General features: G+C 35.0%; 1 protein-coding gene across 1 annotated transcript in view; it reads left to right on the top strand.

Moving 5' to 3' along the window:
- Rbp (RIMS binding protein) overlaps positions 1-18721 on the top strand; it is a 439820-nt gene that overhangs the window by 373751 nt on the left and 47348 nt on the right. The window lies entirely within an intron of this gene.

Raw genomic sequence — 18721 nt, 5'->3', positions numbered from 1 at the left:
TCAAACCAGTGAATAACAAAAACGAAGGTGACAATGAATGTCACTTTTTCACTTTTGTTAAGGTTATTCTCGTCCAAAGGTTAGTTTTTTCTTTTGTTGTATTTTGTTGAGCAGTGAAGAGGATAGTGTAGGTCTCTGCCAAAATATTTGCTTTGCTTTCGTCATTCCCTGGCTGAAAATTATCCTTGTTGTTGTTTTGCCTTTTTGTGCTCTCTTCTTTTCTTTTTTTTTCTTCTTTGCTTTATTTTTTTGGTACATTGCCAGAAGCATATCTATGTTTTTATAGAATATCTGTAAAAGAATATCTATGACACATTATTACCAGTGCATAAACAGAAAGATTTTGTTTATTTTTCGGCTGAAGAATTACATTTTCTTGCTTTGCTCGAAAATAAAAGTAAGCCAAAATATTGGCCTAAACGAAGACACTTTTTTCTCAACGGCAGAAATTTGAATGCCAAAATAAAGTTTAATTTCTGTCTGGACCTACCTTATATTTTAGTTGTGTGATTTGCTTTGCTTCTTGTTAGGGCCTTAAAGCTAAGTTGTGACGGATAACGGTAAATTTTGTCAAGCGAAAATGACTAACTGACGTTGCTATGTAAATACCGATGGGATACAGATTTACCACACCTATTGATTTTGTATAGGGTATCATCAATCAAACATCAATAAATCATTTTATTAATACTAAAACACTATTACAAACGTAAAGAAAAGTTATTCGGCCCAAGAAGCTTGGCTTGTTGTAAACCATACAACACAATAATAAAGCGCTAAAAGAACCATAAATATTACCCTAAATCGAACAATAGATATGAAATAAAATGAAAGAGAATAAACACTAGCATACAGTAAAAAAAAAACTACAAACTATTATAATAATAACGATAAATAAAAACCAAAGAAGTAGAGAAAGAGGAAAGACAGGATATATCAATTGGGAAAAAACAAAAAGGACAAACACTAGGAAAAGAGAAAAGAGGGAAAATAAACGAAGGACAGAGAGAAATTACTAAACTGGAAAGACCCGACGAAAAACTGCCTTTGCCGACAGAAATAGCGGGACATCTGGAGGGATAAAATTTCATAATAGAATTGATTTATAAACAGGAGACCTCTTTGCTGCTGTAGATGAACGTTTGAGTAAAATAAGTCTACGAGAAGAACTACGTAAAAAATTAGAGTACCTACCTGAGCCTGTCCGTGAAAAAAACTGCTGCAGAGGCGGTGGAAGTGTAACTAGAAAAGCAGAATGTGCTAAATAAAGATTACTTTTACCCGCAATACGATCCATTGGAGCTATTCCAGTATCATTATAAAGATCAGAGGAAGGGTAAAGCCAAGGGAGAAGAAAAGTAGTCTTCACTGCCCTATTTTGGGCTCTTTGAAGTGAGCAGAGAAGAGATTTATTAGTATTACCCCAGACAGATTAGCAATAAGAAAGGTAAGGAAAAATAAAGGCATAATAAAGAGAAAGCATAACATCTGGGGGAAGAAATGAGTTAACCCGGTGAGACTGAAGACTGGCGGAGGATGAGGGAATGGGTGTGAGTTATATGAGTTTTAAAAGAAAGAAAACAGTCAAGATACACACCGAGAAATTTCACCATAGCAGCTTGCGGTATAACATCATTCCCATAAGTCAGGATGATTGGCTCCCTTACGTCTTTTATACGATAAGGGATTCTGAAATGTACAATGGCACTTTTTTGGCTGTTGAGTCATACCATTTGACCAGCACCAATCTTTTACTTTATCAAAAGGACCTTAAGCTAGAGAAGTGGCAGATGGCGGGTCCACTGCAGCAATGAAAAAGTTACTGTCGTCAGCAAAGAGAATAGGGTGCACAAGGGAATGAAGACCATCAACAATATCATTAATGTAAATTAACAACAAAAGTGGTCCAAGCACAGAGCCCTGTGGAACACCCTTCAATATAGGTAAAGTAGTGGAAGAAGTACCATTAACCGAAACATACTGAGATCTTCTTGACAGATAAGACGTTAAACATTCTAGTAGGACTCCATGCACTCCAAATAAAAATAGTTTAGACAGAAGAACAGAGTGGTCAACCATATCAAAGGCCTTTGAAAAGTCAAGAAATAGACCCAAAACACGCAAGCCCTTTTCCAGATTGAAACGCACAAACTCTGTTGCATCTGAAAGTGCATACGAGGTAGAGAAAGTGGGACAAAACCATGCTGATTGTTAGTTATGATAGAATTTCCTGCAGTCGTATTAGTACTAAATACAAATGAAGAGAGTCTACAATACACTACCCTTTCAACAACCTTAGAGATGACAGGAAGAAGAGAAATGGGTCTATAGTTTGAAATTAGAAATGAATCACCTTTTTTATGCAAAGGTAAAACATTAGCAACTTTAAATAAATGAGGAAAAACACCAGAAGAAAGAGAGAGGTTAGTTATATGCAAGATGGGGTTAGAAACAAAATGACCAATTTTTTTAAGAACATTATAACTCAAACCAAAACCATCAACTGAACGGCTACTTGGAAGCTGGGAAATAATACTATAAATTTCAATATCACTGCATGGGGAAAAGAAAAATGACTTTTCTGCTATAGAAAAACTACTTACTCTACTCTTGGTTTGAATGGGAACCTAAGGAAGAGTGGTGAAATACGAATTGAAAGTGTTTGCTGAAGATTTTTCATCCACAATAGATCCATCAGCTTTCCTGTAATGACATGGGGGGGGGGGGCTGTTTGAGTTTCTTCCAAGAAATAGCTTCATTAACTACAGTCCAAACCTTTCGCAAGTTCCCCTTACACTCATCAATTCGACGCGAAAACTAGAGCTGTTTGGCAGCACGTAGTGAAGAAGTAAGTGCATTTTTATAATGTTTATACTTCAAAAGAACATCCTGTGTTTTACGTTTACATGCAACCTTGAACAGACACGCCTTCATATGTGTAGCATTGATCAGACCTTTTGACATCCATGGGCATTTGGGTATAGAATTCCTTTGCCTTCCTAAGAGGAAAATGCTTATCCAACAGAGCTCCCATACGACACACAAATAAACTTGTTTCACATTCAACATCATTAGCTTCAAGAACACTAGATCCATCATTACTCTGAAGGCTCACCTTGCTCATCCACAGCAATCTCAGTTTTAGGCACAAAAAGTGATAGATAAATAGGGAAGTGGTCAGACCTATCAGTAAAAACAAGACCAAAAGTAAAGTTCAATTTGGGAGAATGAGAAATGAAAATATTATCTATCAAAGTGGCAGAATTTCTTGTAGGATCAACACGAAAAGGAAAAGAAATTGAAGGAAGTAGCCCAGAAGAAGAAAGCACATCAAAGAGATGGTCACATTCATCACTTGATCCAACGTTTAACATATTACAATTAAAATCTCCCAAAACACAAATACGTTTCTTAGAGAAAGTCCCCACACCAGAAAACTGATAAAGCAAATCACAGAACAGATGTGTTCGAAAAGCAGGGGCTTATAAAACAAACAAACAGTATCACATGAAAACTGGCTTTTCAGATCAATGGCAAGAGAATGAACAGTCCTACTATAAGACACTACTGAATTAAACAAGGATTCGGGTCATACTGTTTACTAAATTTAATATCTGATTCTATAAATAAAGATATGCCCCGTGAGCACGTTGTTACCATTCTAGGGACATGAATAGCAACATAGCCATGCATATCATAAGCTGTTAAATTTTCACTATCAGATAAAAGGGTCGGTCGAAAACAGGATCAGCCGCTTTGTGGCATGTTTGAAACAGGTTTTATGCGGCCATGCCACATAGAAACAAAAATGAATTCTTGTCGAAAAGGGGCATGTTTAAGAGCTGACGTCACAAGACTTGTTTTGTTTCTTAAGCTAATACGAAGGTGATGACATGCCAATTCTAAACCAAAAACGACTCTATCGAAATGTGGCATGTATAGGCATCATGTCAAAAAACTGGTTTTTATCACAAAACTTAAATGTCTCTTGTTTTGGCTTTTGCCAAGGATACACAGACATATCGATCGTATATATGGGTCTGCTAATTACGAGTTATAGAGTTTGTACTTTGAATAGAATATGGCATATGAGACGCAAATATCTTATTCTCTTAACCCAAAAAATATATCAAACAGTACGTGGTAACGAACTGTAAGTAAGGAGCAACCCGGCTCAATTATAACCGAAACTCTAAAGAACGGATTTTTGATACCATTAGATACATCAAAAGAATCAAATTTTAATTCTGATTTTAAGTATATAAGTTTCATCAAGTTTAGTTTTACACATCAAAAGTTAAGCGCATGAGAAAATTTGGCTGATTTTTGAAAAAAGGGAGAAAGACCCCCTAAAAGCTATAGAATCTTAATAAAAATCACAACATCATATTCAGCGTATCAGAAACCCTACTGTAGAGGTTTCAAGCACCTATCTACAAAAATGTGGAATTTTGCATTTTTTGCCAGAAGAAAGATCACAGGTGCGTGTTTATTTTTTTTTCCCAGGGGTAATCGTATCGACCCATTGATCCTAGAATGTCATGGGAGGGCTCATTGGAACAGAAGTTAAAAGTTCTAGCAACCTCTTAAGTGACAAAAAAATGGAGGGCAACTAGGCCCCCTCCCAGGCTCATTTTTTCCCAAAGTCACCTGACCAAAATTTTGAGATAGCCATTTTGTTCAGCATGGTCAAAAATATGATAACTATGTCGTTTAGGATGACTTAATCCCCAGGAATCCCTGGGGAGAGGGCTGAAAGTTTTGAAATTTACCAAGTGTTAACATATAGTATTGGTTATTGGTAAGTATACAGACGTTTTCAGGGGGATTTTTTCTGGTAGGTGGGAAGGGGGGGGGTCGGGGGTTATATGGGAGGATCTTCCATGCAGTAAGTTTTCATTGGGGAAGGGACATTGCTATATGGGGGGCGCCGCATTTCCAAGCATTATTAAAGAAAAAGATCAGAAATTATATTTAAAAAAAACAAGTTTTTCCCCTAGTCAATACCTCGCTCTTCAAGGCAAAGAATTTTAGTACTTTCATAAGAGCTTTTTATTCTAATTAACGGCCTTTGAGATTAAGGAGTCATTTTTAAAGAATTTGAACAAAATTTGAACTTTAGCTTTAAGAGCAAGGTATTAACCAGGGGGCAAACCCCCTAATATACGTATTAAAAATCAATGAATACAGAAGTTCGTTACGTAAGTTAATTCGTAAGTTAAATATATTTATTACTAATCAAAACGTTCGTAAATAAAATCAAACAAGTTTTGAAAAAGCCATTTAATAAAAAAAAAAGTAAAATTAATATGCAAATTTTTTTTTATTATTCATGTACGGTGAGCCAAAATCAAAACCTACATTAATTCAAAAACGTTCAAAAATTAAATAAAAAAAACAAGTTTTTTTAACTGAAAGTAAGGAACGATGTTAAACCTTAAAACGAACAGAAATAATTCCGTATATGAAAGGGGTTGTGCCCTCCTCAACGCCTCGCTCTTTACGCTAAGGTTTGACGTTCTCACAACTCTTTTTTTTAAACAATAAAAACTTTAGCGTAAAGAGCGAGGCGTTGAAGAGGGCACAGCCCCTTTAATATACGGAATAATTTCTGTTTGTCAACAAAATGAAAATCATGTCTTTTGATTAAATGAAAAGAAAAATATTTTCAGCTGAAAGTAAAGAGCACGTTTAAAAATTAGACCGATCATAAGTTTTGCCATTAACGTTGTATTATCACATCTTGAAAGGTAATCTAATTAAATAAAAAAAAACAACTTGTTCAGACTGAAATTAAGTAGCAACCTTAAAAATTAAAACGAACATAACATATGCCTTATATGAAAGGGGATGTGCCCTCCTCAACGCCTCACTCTTCACGCTAAAGTTTGACTTTCTCACAACTCTTTTTTTTAAACAATAAAAACTTTAGCGTAAAGAGCGAGGCGTTGAGGAGGACACAGCCCCTTTCATATACGGAATAATTTCTGTTCGTTTTAAGTTTTAATGTCGCTCCTTACTTTCAGTTTAAAAAACTTGTTTTTTTATTTAATTTCTGATCGTTTTTTAGTTAATGCAGATTTTATTTTGGCTCGCCGGCATTGAATAAGTAAGCAAAATTTTCATAAGAAATGTACTTTTCTTTTGCTAAATGGCTCTCTAAATTTGGTTCTTACGTAATTTACAAATTAACTTACGTAACGAAATTCTATATTCGTATATTTTTCTTCTGGCAAAAAGTACACAGTTGCAGATTTTTGCAGATATGAGCTTGAACCTATGTTATAGGGTTTTCTGATACGCTGAATCTGACGGTGTGATTTTCACTAAATTTTTTTCACTTTTAGGGGATGTTTCCCCCCTCTTTACAAAATCAGGTAAATTTTCTCAGGCTCGTAGCCTTTGATGAGTAATACTAAACTTAATAAAATTCATATATTTAGAATCAGCATTATAAGCCCATTCTTTTGATACATTTATTGAAATCAAAATTCCGGTTTTAAAAGTTTCGATTAATATTGTGCCGTATCGCTTGTTTTTTTTTTATTACGTATATGATGCTGTTCTCCCCTTATTCAATACCATGCTCTTTACGTTAAAATTTAAAAATATTTTAATTCACAAACCCCTTACTCACCACAGCTGTTCAATTTGAATAAATTGCCCCTCCGCCAGCCCCCCCCCCACCAGAAAAAATTAGTCCGGTAACTGTCGGGATACATCCCAATAACCAATAACATATGTAAGCAATGGGCAAAGTTCATAACATGCAGCCCGTCCCCTGGGACCGGTGGGGGATTAAGTAATCGTAAAAGACATATATATTAGATTTTTGACTATGCTGGACAAAATGGCTGTCTCAAAATTTTAATTGGGTGACTTTGAGAAAAAAAATGAGCGTGGGAGGGGGCCTAGCTCCCCTCCCATTTTTTTCGGTCACTTAAAAAGGGGACTAGAACTTTTAATTTCCATTCCAATGAGCCCTCTTACGATATTCTAGGACCACTGGGTCAATACGATTACCCCTGGGAAAAAAAACAAATAAATACGCACCTGTGATCTTTCTTCTGGCAAAAAATGCAAGATTCCACATTTTTGTAGATAGGAGCTTGAAACCTCTACAGTAGGGTTTTCTGATACGCTAAATATGATGTTGTGAATCAAACAGTTCGTGGTAACGAACTGTAAGTAAGGAGCGAGCCGGCTCAATGGTAACCGAAACTCTAGAAAACGGGTTTTTGATACCAATAGATATATCAAAAGAATCAAGTTTTAATGCTGATTTCAAATATATAACTTTCATCAAGTTTAGTGCTACCTATCAAAAGTTACGCGCCTGAGAAAATTTGGCTGATTTTCGAAAAAAGGGGGTAAGACCCCCTAAAAGTTATAGAACCTTAATGAAAATCACACCATCATATTCAGCGTATCAGAGAACCCTACTGTAGAGGTTTCAAGCTCCTATCTACAAAAATGTGGAATTTCCCATTTTTTGCCAGAAGAAAGATCACGGATGCGTGTTTATTTGTTTTTTTTTCCCAGGGTGATCGTATCGACCCAGTGGTCTTAGAATATCGTGGGAGGGCTCATTGGAACGGAAATGAAAAGTTATAGTTACCTTTTTAAGTGACAAAATAAAATGGAGTGCAACTAGGCCCCCTCCCACGCTCATTTTTTTTCCCAAAGTCACCCGATCAAAATTTTGAGAGAGCCATTTTGTTCAGCATGGTCCAAAATATGATAAAAATGTCTTTTAGGATGACTTGATTCCCCAAAGTCCCCAGGGGGAGGGCTGAAAGTTATGAACTTTACTCAATGTTAACATATAGTATTGGTTATTGGGAAGTATACAGACTTTTTCAGAGGAGATTTTTCTGGTAGGTGGGGAAGGAGAGGGTCGGGGGCTATATGGAAGGATCTTTCCATGAAGGAAGTTTTCATGGGGGAAGGGAAATTGCCATGAAGGGGGCGCCGGACTTGCCAGCATTATTTATTGGTTATTGGGAAGTATACAACCATTTTCAGGAAGGATTTTTTTTGGAGGGGGGGGGCTAGAGGAGGGGATTACTCTGGAGAATATGTCCGTGGAGGATGTTTCTTTGGGGGAAGGGAAATTTCTATGAAGGGGGCGCCGGATTTCCAAGCATTATTTAAGAAACGATCAGAAGTTAAATAAAAAAAAAACAAGTTTTTTCAACTGAAATGTAAGAAGGAATATTAGAACTTAAAACGAACAGAAATTATAGCGTATGTGAGGGGGTTCTCCCCCAAGTCAATACCTCGCTCTTTACGCTACAGTTTTTTTTTGTGCTTTCAAAAGAGCTATCTATTCTAATTAAACGGCCTTTGTGATTCTGGGGTTTGTAAATTAAATTTTTTTTAACTATTAACTTAAAGAGCTTGTTATTTACTAAGGGGAGAACCCCCTCATATAAGTAATAACATATACGTAATAAAAAAAAAACAATAAATAAACAAGCGATACGGCTCAATAGTAATTGAAACTTTTAAAAACGAAATTTTGATGTCAATAAATGTATCAAAAGAATGTGTTTATAATGCTGATCCTAAATATATAAATTTTATTAAGTTTAGTATTACTCATCAAAGGCTACGAGCCTGAGAAAATTTACTCGATTTTTTAAAGAGGGGGGAAACATCCCCTACAAGTGAAAGAATTTCAATGAAAATCACACCGTCAGATTCAGCGTATCAGAAAACCCTATTACATAGGTTTCAAGCTCGTATCTGCAAAAATCTGCAACTTTGTATTTTTTTGCCAGAAGAAAAATATACGAATATAGAAGCTAGTTACGTAAGTTAATTTGTAAAGACATCCATTTAGCAAAAGAAAAGTAAAATTTTTATGCAAATAAAAGCTGCATTAACTAAAAAACGATCAGAAATTAAATAAAAAAAACAAGTTTTTTAAACTGAAAGTAAGGAGCGACATTAAAACTTAAAACGAACAGAAATTATTCCGTATATGAAAGGGGCTGTCCCCTCCTCAACGCCTCGCTCTTTACGCTAAAGTTTGACTCTGTCTCACAACTTTATTTTTTAAAACAATAAAAAGTTTGACTTTCTCACAACTCTATTTTTTAAAACAATAAAAAACTTTAGCGTAAAGAGCGAGGCGTTGAGGAGGGGACAGCCTTTTCATATACGGAATAATTTCTGTTCGTTTTAAGTTTTAATGTCGCTCCTTACTTTCAGTTTAAAAAACTAGTTTTTTTTATTTGATTTCATTAAGGTTCAATTACTTTTAGGGGGTCTTTCCCCGTTTTTTCGAAAACCAGCCAAATTTTCTCAGGCGCTTAACTTTTGATGAGTAATATTAAACTTGATGAAACTTATATATTTGAAATCAGAATTAAAATCTGATTCTTTTGATGTATCTATTGGTACCAAATTCCGTTTTTTAGAGTTTCGGTTACCATTGAGCCGGGTCGCTCCTTACTTACAGTTCGTTACCACCAACTGTTTGAAAAGCAAGTTTTGTAAAAATAATTCAAATTTAAAAGCCCTTGTGTTATATTAATCATTACTAAAGGAACGAGTCATAGAACGATAACAAAAACTGACTAGCTTAAAGAGCAAGGGTTGAGAAAGGAGCCGCTCCACTCATATTTAAAATGGCTCTTGTTTCTCTTAAGCTTAAAACTTGGTTTTATAAATGGAATTTCTGATTGTTTTTCAAATTTTGACAAGAAATCCTTTCCTGCTTTCTGTGTAAAATTTGCCTCAGAAATTTCCCTGAATCTTACCATGAAAAATTATTCCCCCGGAAGGGCTTTATACCACTCAAGGACCCCCTTCCCACCAAAAAATACCACTTCCCATTGTAATTATTTTCCTATTCTGCAATGAGAAATACTATTTGTGAACGGTGGGCAAACTGTGTAACTTGTAGTTCCTTCTTCTAGGACTATAAGGGATCATTTCCTCCCCAAAGATAAATGATTGGACCTTTCTACTGTTTAAATCAAATTAATAATGCCAAATTTTGATATGTCATTATGTGGGTAAAAAGAGGCGTGGAACAATTGCTAGCTACCCTCCAATCTTTGGTTATTCTCAAAGGTCAGTAATATTTGTGATTCACGATCAAATAAGCCCTCTTCTAATCTTCTAGGTTTGGTTTGCTACAATTGGGCATGGGGAACGAAACATATAAAACCGTATCTCTTCAAGGAAAAAGTACAAAATTCAAGATTTTAGATAGAAAATAGGAGTTAAAACTTCCACACTTAGGCTCTCTAATCAGAAAATAATAAAATGAAAAATAAAATCAAAACAGGTGAGAAAACAAGGATTTTGTCAGCCAGTGGCAAACCATGATGACGAAGAAACAAGCAAATATTTCTTCAAGGACCTTCCTGAAGCTGTCCTCAGTGCTAAAAAAAAAAAAAATAAGAAAAAAAACAGCGAAAATTTAACGTTTCGACGTTTACCCGACAACGACAAAACAGAGACTCAAAGTGTCTATGGATTTGACAGCGAAAGAAGACACAACCCTGTATTTTATAAAATAATCTCTTACTTAAAATAAAGTGTTTATCGATTCAACGTTTCTTGTAAATTTTTTTCTATATGAATGAATACTAGATAGAAATGACACTAAAGGCTAAGTAGAAACAGAGTTGAAGGTATAGAGTGAAAGGATATAAGGATAAAACAATAGCTCCAGAGGGAGCTATTTAGAGGGTTAGAATCACCCCTTTCCAGTGAACATTGCCATTTAAATCCGTTTTAACAAGAGTCCCACTTGATATGAAACCAGTGATAAACAAAATTTCTTATTTGAACGAAAACCATCAAAAATTTTTAACTAAATGTTTTATACAATCTCCTTCCAAAAAATATAATTTATAAATAAAGGAAAAAAATATATTTACAAATAAAATGTCTAATTTTATTTTTGTACATTCTACACCTTAGAAGTAGGTATTTATAAATCCTAAGTTGAAAAGACATCCATTTTTTAAAAAGGGGTTTATCTCTCACTGCCATCTTTATTTCAAAGTACTTGCTCTACCACTGAATTCCAGCAAACCCTTAATTATTCAATTCAAATGAACTTTCGCCATTGCTTTAATATTAGCTTATAGAACAAAAACAAGTTTTTTGACATGATGCCTATACGTGCCACATTTCGATAGAGTCGTTTTTGGTTTAGAATTGGCATGTCATCACCTTCGTATTAGCTTAAGAAACAAAACCAGTCTTGTGACGTCAGCTCTTAAACATGCCCCTTTTCGACAAGAATTCATTTTTGTTTCTATGTGGCATGGCCGCATAAAACCTGTTTCAAACGTGCCACAAAGCGGCTGATCCTGTTTTCGACCGACCCCAGATAAAAGAAAGCATTGAATTTCTGTTAATCCAATTATATCAAAAGGGCAAGAATTATCAGACCACAAATATGATTTCATACTATCCCACTTATCTCGTATCCCACGTACATTCAAACAAAATACATTAAAGCAACTATTTAAAGAGAAAGAGGGCATGATTTTATCACAAAAATCAATAGTAGTGTGATAATTGCAACTAGAATTAACCATAGATTCAAGAAGAGGGTCAAGTGTGTGTGCCTCTTGTTTACCACCACTACTTGGTTGCTCAAACATAACTGGTTTAAGAATAGAAGAATTCAAAAGAAAAGAAAAACCACCCAGATTTACCACACATAACAAATGCATACAATATCTTTACAAATGAACACGATATCCAACAAGCAGGCTGAACCAGAAGAGGGTATATTGAAACTAAAAAGGTGAAACTTATAGGCAACGAAGAAAAGAGAGAAAAAAATCTGCAAGACAAAGAACAATAACAACCTACAAAGCTCAAAAAAATTAAATAATAACAAACAATTACAAGGACAAAGGCAAAAACAAAATAAAGGAAAAAGCAAAACAATAAAGAAGAACCAGAGGAAAGAGTTATCAACGGTTTATGCAATTCACTTAAAAGAATAATGTAAAACAACATAAATGCAAGCATAAGTAAAACCATTAAATCATAAATAGAGTTGAGAGCATCAACTTGAGATGCCTCTTAACAGTAATCACTTTACCATCAGAAAGCTTGGTAAGTATTTCTCCTCTATTATACCATGTAGACCTCTTCCCAAGCTTTGATTTAGCATAATTAAGTAGCTGAAGTCTAGTCTTTGTGACTGACTCAGAAATAAATACACCACTACCTAGCAAGCTTTGCTTTTCTCTAAGAATAAGCTGCTGCATTCTTGGACTACAAAATTCCACAACAAGTTGGCGAGATTTCAAACCTGAGCCTTGTTTTCCAATCCTTCTAACATAAACTATGGCATTCTTAGTCATAGGAATACCAGGAAATCTAGTACTGCAAAATGCTAGAAATTTGCTTTCAGAAGCTTCTGGATGAGGGTCTTCTTTGAAACCGAATAGGATCAGCTGATTTGAAATTTTCATTTCGTTAAACTGATCACTCAGACGATCCATATTGAGTTGAATTGGTTTCAGAGATTTTTGCAGCTCTGACAAACCTGAGTCAAGCAAATGAAGAGATATTGTTTTAGTGATTTTCCCACAAGCACATCAAAATCCATTTTTAGACTATTGTATACCTCTTGTTTAATGATTTCCATATTGTCAGCATCAAAAGCAGCAGGCACATGACTAGAGGCAAGCTTTTTAACAGAGGCCTCAACCAAAGAACCAGCCTCGGTAGACAGTGCCTCACTGACAACTTCTGCCATAGTAGATTTAAGGTTCCGGTCATTAAGTGAATCTGCAATTAGCTTCTGGTTGTTCTTAAGTGTGTTAATGTGTGAGGTGAGCATAGCAATCTGCTCATTAATAGATTCAGCTCCACTGTACTGGATGGAGCAGTCTGATCTCATCTCTCTGTGACTAGGAGGTCTAAAGCTCTTTTTTGAGTTATCTCCCATGATGTAGGCTAAAGTGAACTCCAATCAAACTAGGCTAGTCAAGCTACAAGCTAACAGCAAAAGGCAAGGGATCTTCTGGCTGGCATAAGCAATTATAAGAAGGGTCTAATAACAGCTAAGCAGAGGTGTAGGCAACAGGCAGAAAAATGAAAAAGACTGTACCTGGGGGGTCCCCAATTGCACCCCTGGGGTTGGGGCTGCTAGGCTTGCCTGCCTTTTCCATTTTTGCAGTTTTAAACGGCCGAGGGAAGATTCCATCTCTAAAACACCCATTAATATGTTCGACAAGTTGATCCTTAATAACTGGAAAAATTTCTTTCAGGACATGGAGGGATAACAAATCTGATCCAGCAGAATTATTATTTGTTCCAGAAATCACTGTTAACACTTTACTTTCATTCGTATTTTGCAGCCACATACTTGTTTCACTAGCTGCCCCAATATATTGGTGAAACAACCATTCGTTTTGATGTATACTTACTGACTGTCTAATTTCATTACCTGCGTTAGGAAAATTATCGGCCAGTTTTTCATTAAAATCTGCCTGGTATTGTTCACTTCCACATGGCTTCTTGTCACTTCCTCCAATTATTGACTGAATAACTTTCCAAGTCTTCAAAGAGCTATCTCTACATGACTCAAACATTCAAACAAAATCCTTTTTTGCTTTTCTTAAACATTTATTGAGCGCGTTATTATAATTCTTGTAAATATTTCGGTCTAATTCTCGGTCAGTAATTTTACTAACCTTATACAATGCATGCCTCCTCTTGATGCTAGCCAAAAGACTGCGGGATATCCATGGCTTTTACTAACCTTATACAATGCATGCCTCCTCTTGATGCTAGCCAAAAGACTGCGGGATATCCATGGCTTTTACTAACCTTATACAATGCATGCCTCCTCTTGATGCTAGTCAAAAGATTGCGGGATATCCATGGCTTTTACTAACCTTATACAATGCATGCCTCCTCTTGATGCTAGCCAAAAGACTGCGGGATATCCATGGCTTTTTTGCACTTCTTTAAAAAATTTTCTTTATAGTTATCTTAATACACACTTCATTGATCAAATTTGTAACTTTTTCATACCACAGTGCAAACCTGTCACCGTAATTGGTGCATTTACTTAAACAACTCCAATCACATTCCTCAAGTCGCTCTTTCATTTCATTAATACTTGATTTATCAAAATAAGAGTATTGTCTATTTCTATTCTCAGAATCATTATGCATGTCTTTTTCAATATTTATACATACCATAATTGAACAGTGATCGGACACATAATTTGGGATTGCAATTGGGCTATCATATTTAACACTCGAAAAAATATTATCTATCAAAGTTCAGATGTCTCAGTAATACGAGTACACACATCAATAGATGGGTGAAGATTAAAACTAGAGATAAGATTACAAAAATTATTACGAACCACATTTTTCTTATCCTTCATATCAATATTTAAATCACCCGTCACAAAACAATGGGCCGAATACGGTAGTTGCATCAGCTGCGACTACATATAATACATAAATTGCTGTAATGAATTTGAGGGGGTTCAATATGCAACAACTACGTAGAATGTATCCTTATTGAGTTCAACCTGTTAAACCATACTCTCATATATCATTTCAAAAGATGTTGATAAATCCTCTCTTACTATAGAAGTAAGACTTGACTTTACATTCGCTGTAAGCCCACTATGTCGATGTATCATTCTATTCTTCCTATAAAAAGTGTAACCATTAATATCAAGTAGCAAGTCATAATGATCATTAAGCCAAGTCTCAGTCAACCCAACAATATTTATGTCACTAACACTATCACACAACTCAGAAATATACCTAAAACTACTATTTAACCCTTGACAATTCAAATCCTTCAGCATAGGTTTCCCAGGATTATTGGGTTAAAATATATCTATGGAGAAAGCATACCTCACTGGTGGCCCCAGTCTCATACTCCACACATTATCACCATCCTGGAACACCCTGTCAACCTCTTTATGAAAATTAACCCTATTATTTTCTAGTAGTGCCAAGTTTTCATTAATCCCTGACATTTATCGTACCATAATAACCATATACTGCGAAGTCCGTCGGCGAAGTTCACTATATGAACTATCAAAAACTCGAACACTAATATAAATAAAACTAAGAAACACTCCTGAATCACTTTTCCATGTTTTTTTTCCTTTTTCATCACTATCATCATTCTTTTTTAGCACCTAACCTAGCTAATTATAACACAACAACTAAATGTAATAATAATGAAAATAAATACTTATTATTTCCATCACATAAATTAAAACTACGAAAAAAAGCTTTAGTTTTTCCCCATGAAAAGCTATGAACCTGAGAAAATTTGCCTGATTTTCAAAAAAGGTAGGAAACGCCCCAAAAATCAGAAATATATTAATGAAAACAAGGAAATTCACAATTTCCCATTGGAAACAACGTCAACATAATTCTAATACTTCGTCCATCATTTCCTCTTCTCTGCATTTATTCATTCGCCACTAGTAGGGAACTAAGACATCATAGAGAGACACTTTAGGGCTCAATTGAAAAGATATCACTACATCCAGTGTCTTTCGTAAGTAATATATATATCACCAACTACTGGATCAAAAAAAAAGCTCCCCAGAAACCAGGCAGCAAAATCAGACAAATAAGAAATTATAACACAACGACTAAATGAAATAATAACGAAAATAAACACTTATTATTTCCATCTCATAAATTAAAACTAAGAGAGAAAAAAACTTATAACCTCATTTGATAACCACTACAATAAATAAATAACAAAAATAATAATAAATAATAAAACAACCAACTTCATTTTTCACAACACAATTCAATTTTTTTTTCTTCCAAGCATCCTTTGATGCACTCCACTCGTGCATACTTTCATAAGGCATAGGCTATTCTGGTATTTGAACATTTTTACTGTTGATCACTATATTGCTTAGAAAATTGTCTGGGATCTGTTCCATCGTATACTTATCCACAGCAGCATTTGCATGACGTCGAATGCACAAAAGAAATGGTACCAACTTTTTAACCCAAACGTCCAATTCGCGAATTTGGCAATCGTTAATTTTCTTTCTAAGTGCCAGTAATTTCCGACGAGTTTCTCTAACCGAAAGGGGCATATCATCCGTCAAATAGATATTTGAAAAGTTCATGACAACTTTTCTATTTAGTTTTTTAGCGTTCTTCAACAAAGCCAGTCGAGTCTCAATACTATGCATCTCAATCTTGATAAATTTTTTCCCCTTTCTACATTTCAAAACCGAGAAATTGCAATTCTGCTCATATTTTCTGCTTTTTGATAAAGTATAAGCCGTTGAAGAGTAAAAGTAAGCTCTTAGTTTGTTAGCTATATTTTTTTCTGATTAGTCTGATTTATTCCTATCAGTTTTTATATAAAAAACATATTATGCAGAGTTTTATTTATTATAATTATTATTAAAAAAAACTTTAGCAGATAGGTTTTGCTTTAGATTGCGCTTCAGCAGGAACAATATACTTCCTAATTATTGAATTTGACATAATATTATAATATATAAGCAAAAGGGGGAGTTTCAATCCCACCAAGCTTCTTTTCATTGTAACTATCTTCTATGCATAACATTTTTATTTTTGGTGGTTTGAAATCTTCAACTAGTAAACGAATTGAAAAATATCACGTCAAAATGCTATCTAAATGAGTAGTTGCATTTTAAAATCATATACTTTAAGCAGATATGTGTCAAGGAAACTATTTTCGTGTGTGTGGGGGGGGGGAAATGATATTGAAAAAATACAGGAATGATGATGGAATGAACTACGTTAAGTAGGAAAAATGGAATAAAAGTCTCCGACTTCTGAGGGGGTGGGTTTAGAAGACCTTATGCCCTATCTACTCCTTGTTTTACCTTAAGGTTGCCTTATTTGCGTGTTTTTGTAAGTTTGCTTGGGATAATGCAAAGGCAATCAGCACATCTATAAGTAGAGAGGGGTCAGGAGGTCGTGACAGCACCACGTGGTTTATGGTTTTCTCAGTGAGAATGAAAAAACAGGAATTTTCTCACTTGAAAAAACATGAATTTTGTCACATTTCTGGTTGTTTTCATGGATGGTTATGTGTGTTGTTCGATTTATTTGATGTTTTTCTCGGATGTCAACATCAAATTATGGATGTTTTATGGTTTTTGTCAGTGAAAATTTGAAAAACAGGAACTTTGTCACATTTATGGATGTCAACAGCAATTCATGTCTGTTATATGGTTTTCTCAGTGAGAATTTGAAAACAGGAACTATCTCACATTTATGGATGTCAACAGCAATTCATGTGTGTTATATGGTTTTCTCAGTGAGAATGAAAAAACAGGAATTTGCCAGATGTTATGACTTTCCCGGAAACAGTTAGATCACGTGTTTCCTTCTCAGCCAATCAGCGAGTCGGATACATCCTCCTTCTCAGCCAATCAGAGGCCTGCTTACATATTAGCGGCGGTGTGAATATAAGGAACGGGTTTTTTGCTCTAGTTTTATTAGTGGATGAATAGAATTCACTAAGTTTTTAGTTAGCAGTGTAATAACATGAGTGAACAAGTTGAGTTAGAAATATCCTTTTATTGCAACTGTTCTATTTGTAAAGGACATTTTCATGACTTTGAGTATTCACATGAACCTACTGAATGTTTAGACAGCATAGAAGCAGAGACAGATGAGAAGAATCTGGAGGAAACGAGAAGAAAAATTATATGTGACAAGGAGAGAAATTTAGACCGATTGCAAGTAAGCTCAGATAAAAGAAGGATTGGTATGATAGAAAAGGAAGATCAAAAGAAGAGACTGGTAAAAGAGGTCTTTTTCTATAACGTAAAAGACAGAAGTGAAAACCCAAAGAAAAATGTGTATAGTGCAAGATATAACTCGGATTATTATGATGATTATGCTCCAAGAGAAGAGAAAAAGTGGCCCTTCAAGAGACAACATAAGAGGTCATTCTACGAAACGGATTTTAAACAACGGAAACCATGGTGGAAGTGTTCTCATATACCATTTTACGATAAATCCCATTTTGATATGCTTGATAAGTTTTATATCATAATCATGCAATAAATTTGTTTCTGCTATTTTAATTTTCTCATACTCGATATGCATAGAGTAAGAATACCAGCAGAGACTTCTGTACATGAATAGTTCAGATTGATTAGATCATCCCTTAGAGTGTTTTCATTCCACAGCCAAGTTTTCTATCAAAGATAAAAAAATTTCGTAGAAGTTAGCTGTGTAATTTTTTTCTTAAGAAATCAATATTTAATTTTTTGTCCATGCTATTTAAATAAAATCATTATTCTAATCCTTTATTTATTCATTAAATCAATATTTATAATACTCTTTAAATATATGATGTCAGGCTCAATTACTTGAACATCATCATCATTAGCATTATTTTCTACCAACACGATATTCACTAGAGGAGGTGGTATACACTCAACCTCTGGTTTAAGTAATTGAACCTCATCTTCTTCATCATTGACCATTATGACTATTAAAGGGGGCATGTCCTCAAATATACCGCCGCGTACTCTCATTGTAGATAAACTAGGGGCCAACCGCTCATCGTCTTCTATGTAAAGACGACCTGAAGGCCCCCGCCGTACCAGATCTTCTGACGTATATGAAAGTCCATCTTCAGTATAATGAACTTCCATTATATCGTCATCGGTACCTTCGAAGGCTCTACATGTACAGAGAAGTTCTTCCTACTCCTCGGGTGTAATCTCGATGTT

Source organism: Artemia sp. Qi Xiang Cuo, chromosome 12, assembly GCF_049724085.1.
Source record: "Artemia sp. Qi Xiang Cuo chromosome 12, ASM4972408v1, whole genome shotgun sequence".
NCBI classification, from domain to species: Eukaryota; Metazoa; Arthropoda; class Branchiopoda; order Anostraca; family Artemiidae; genus Artemia; species Artemia sp. Qi Xiang Cuo.
This window is presented reverse-complemented; position numbering and strand designations above follow the sequence as displayed.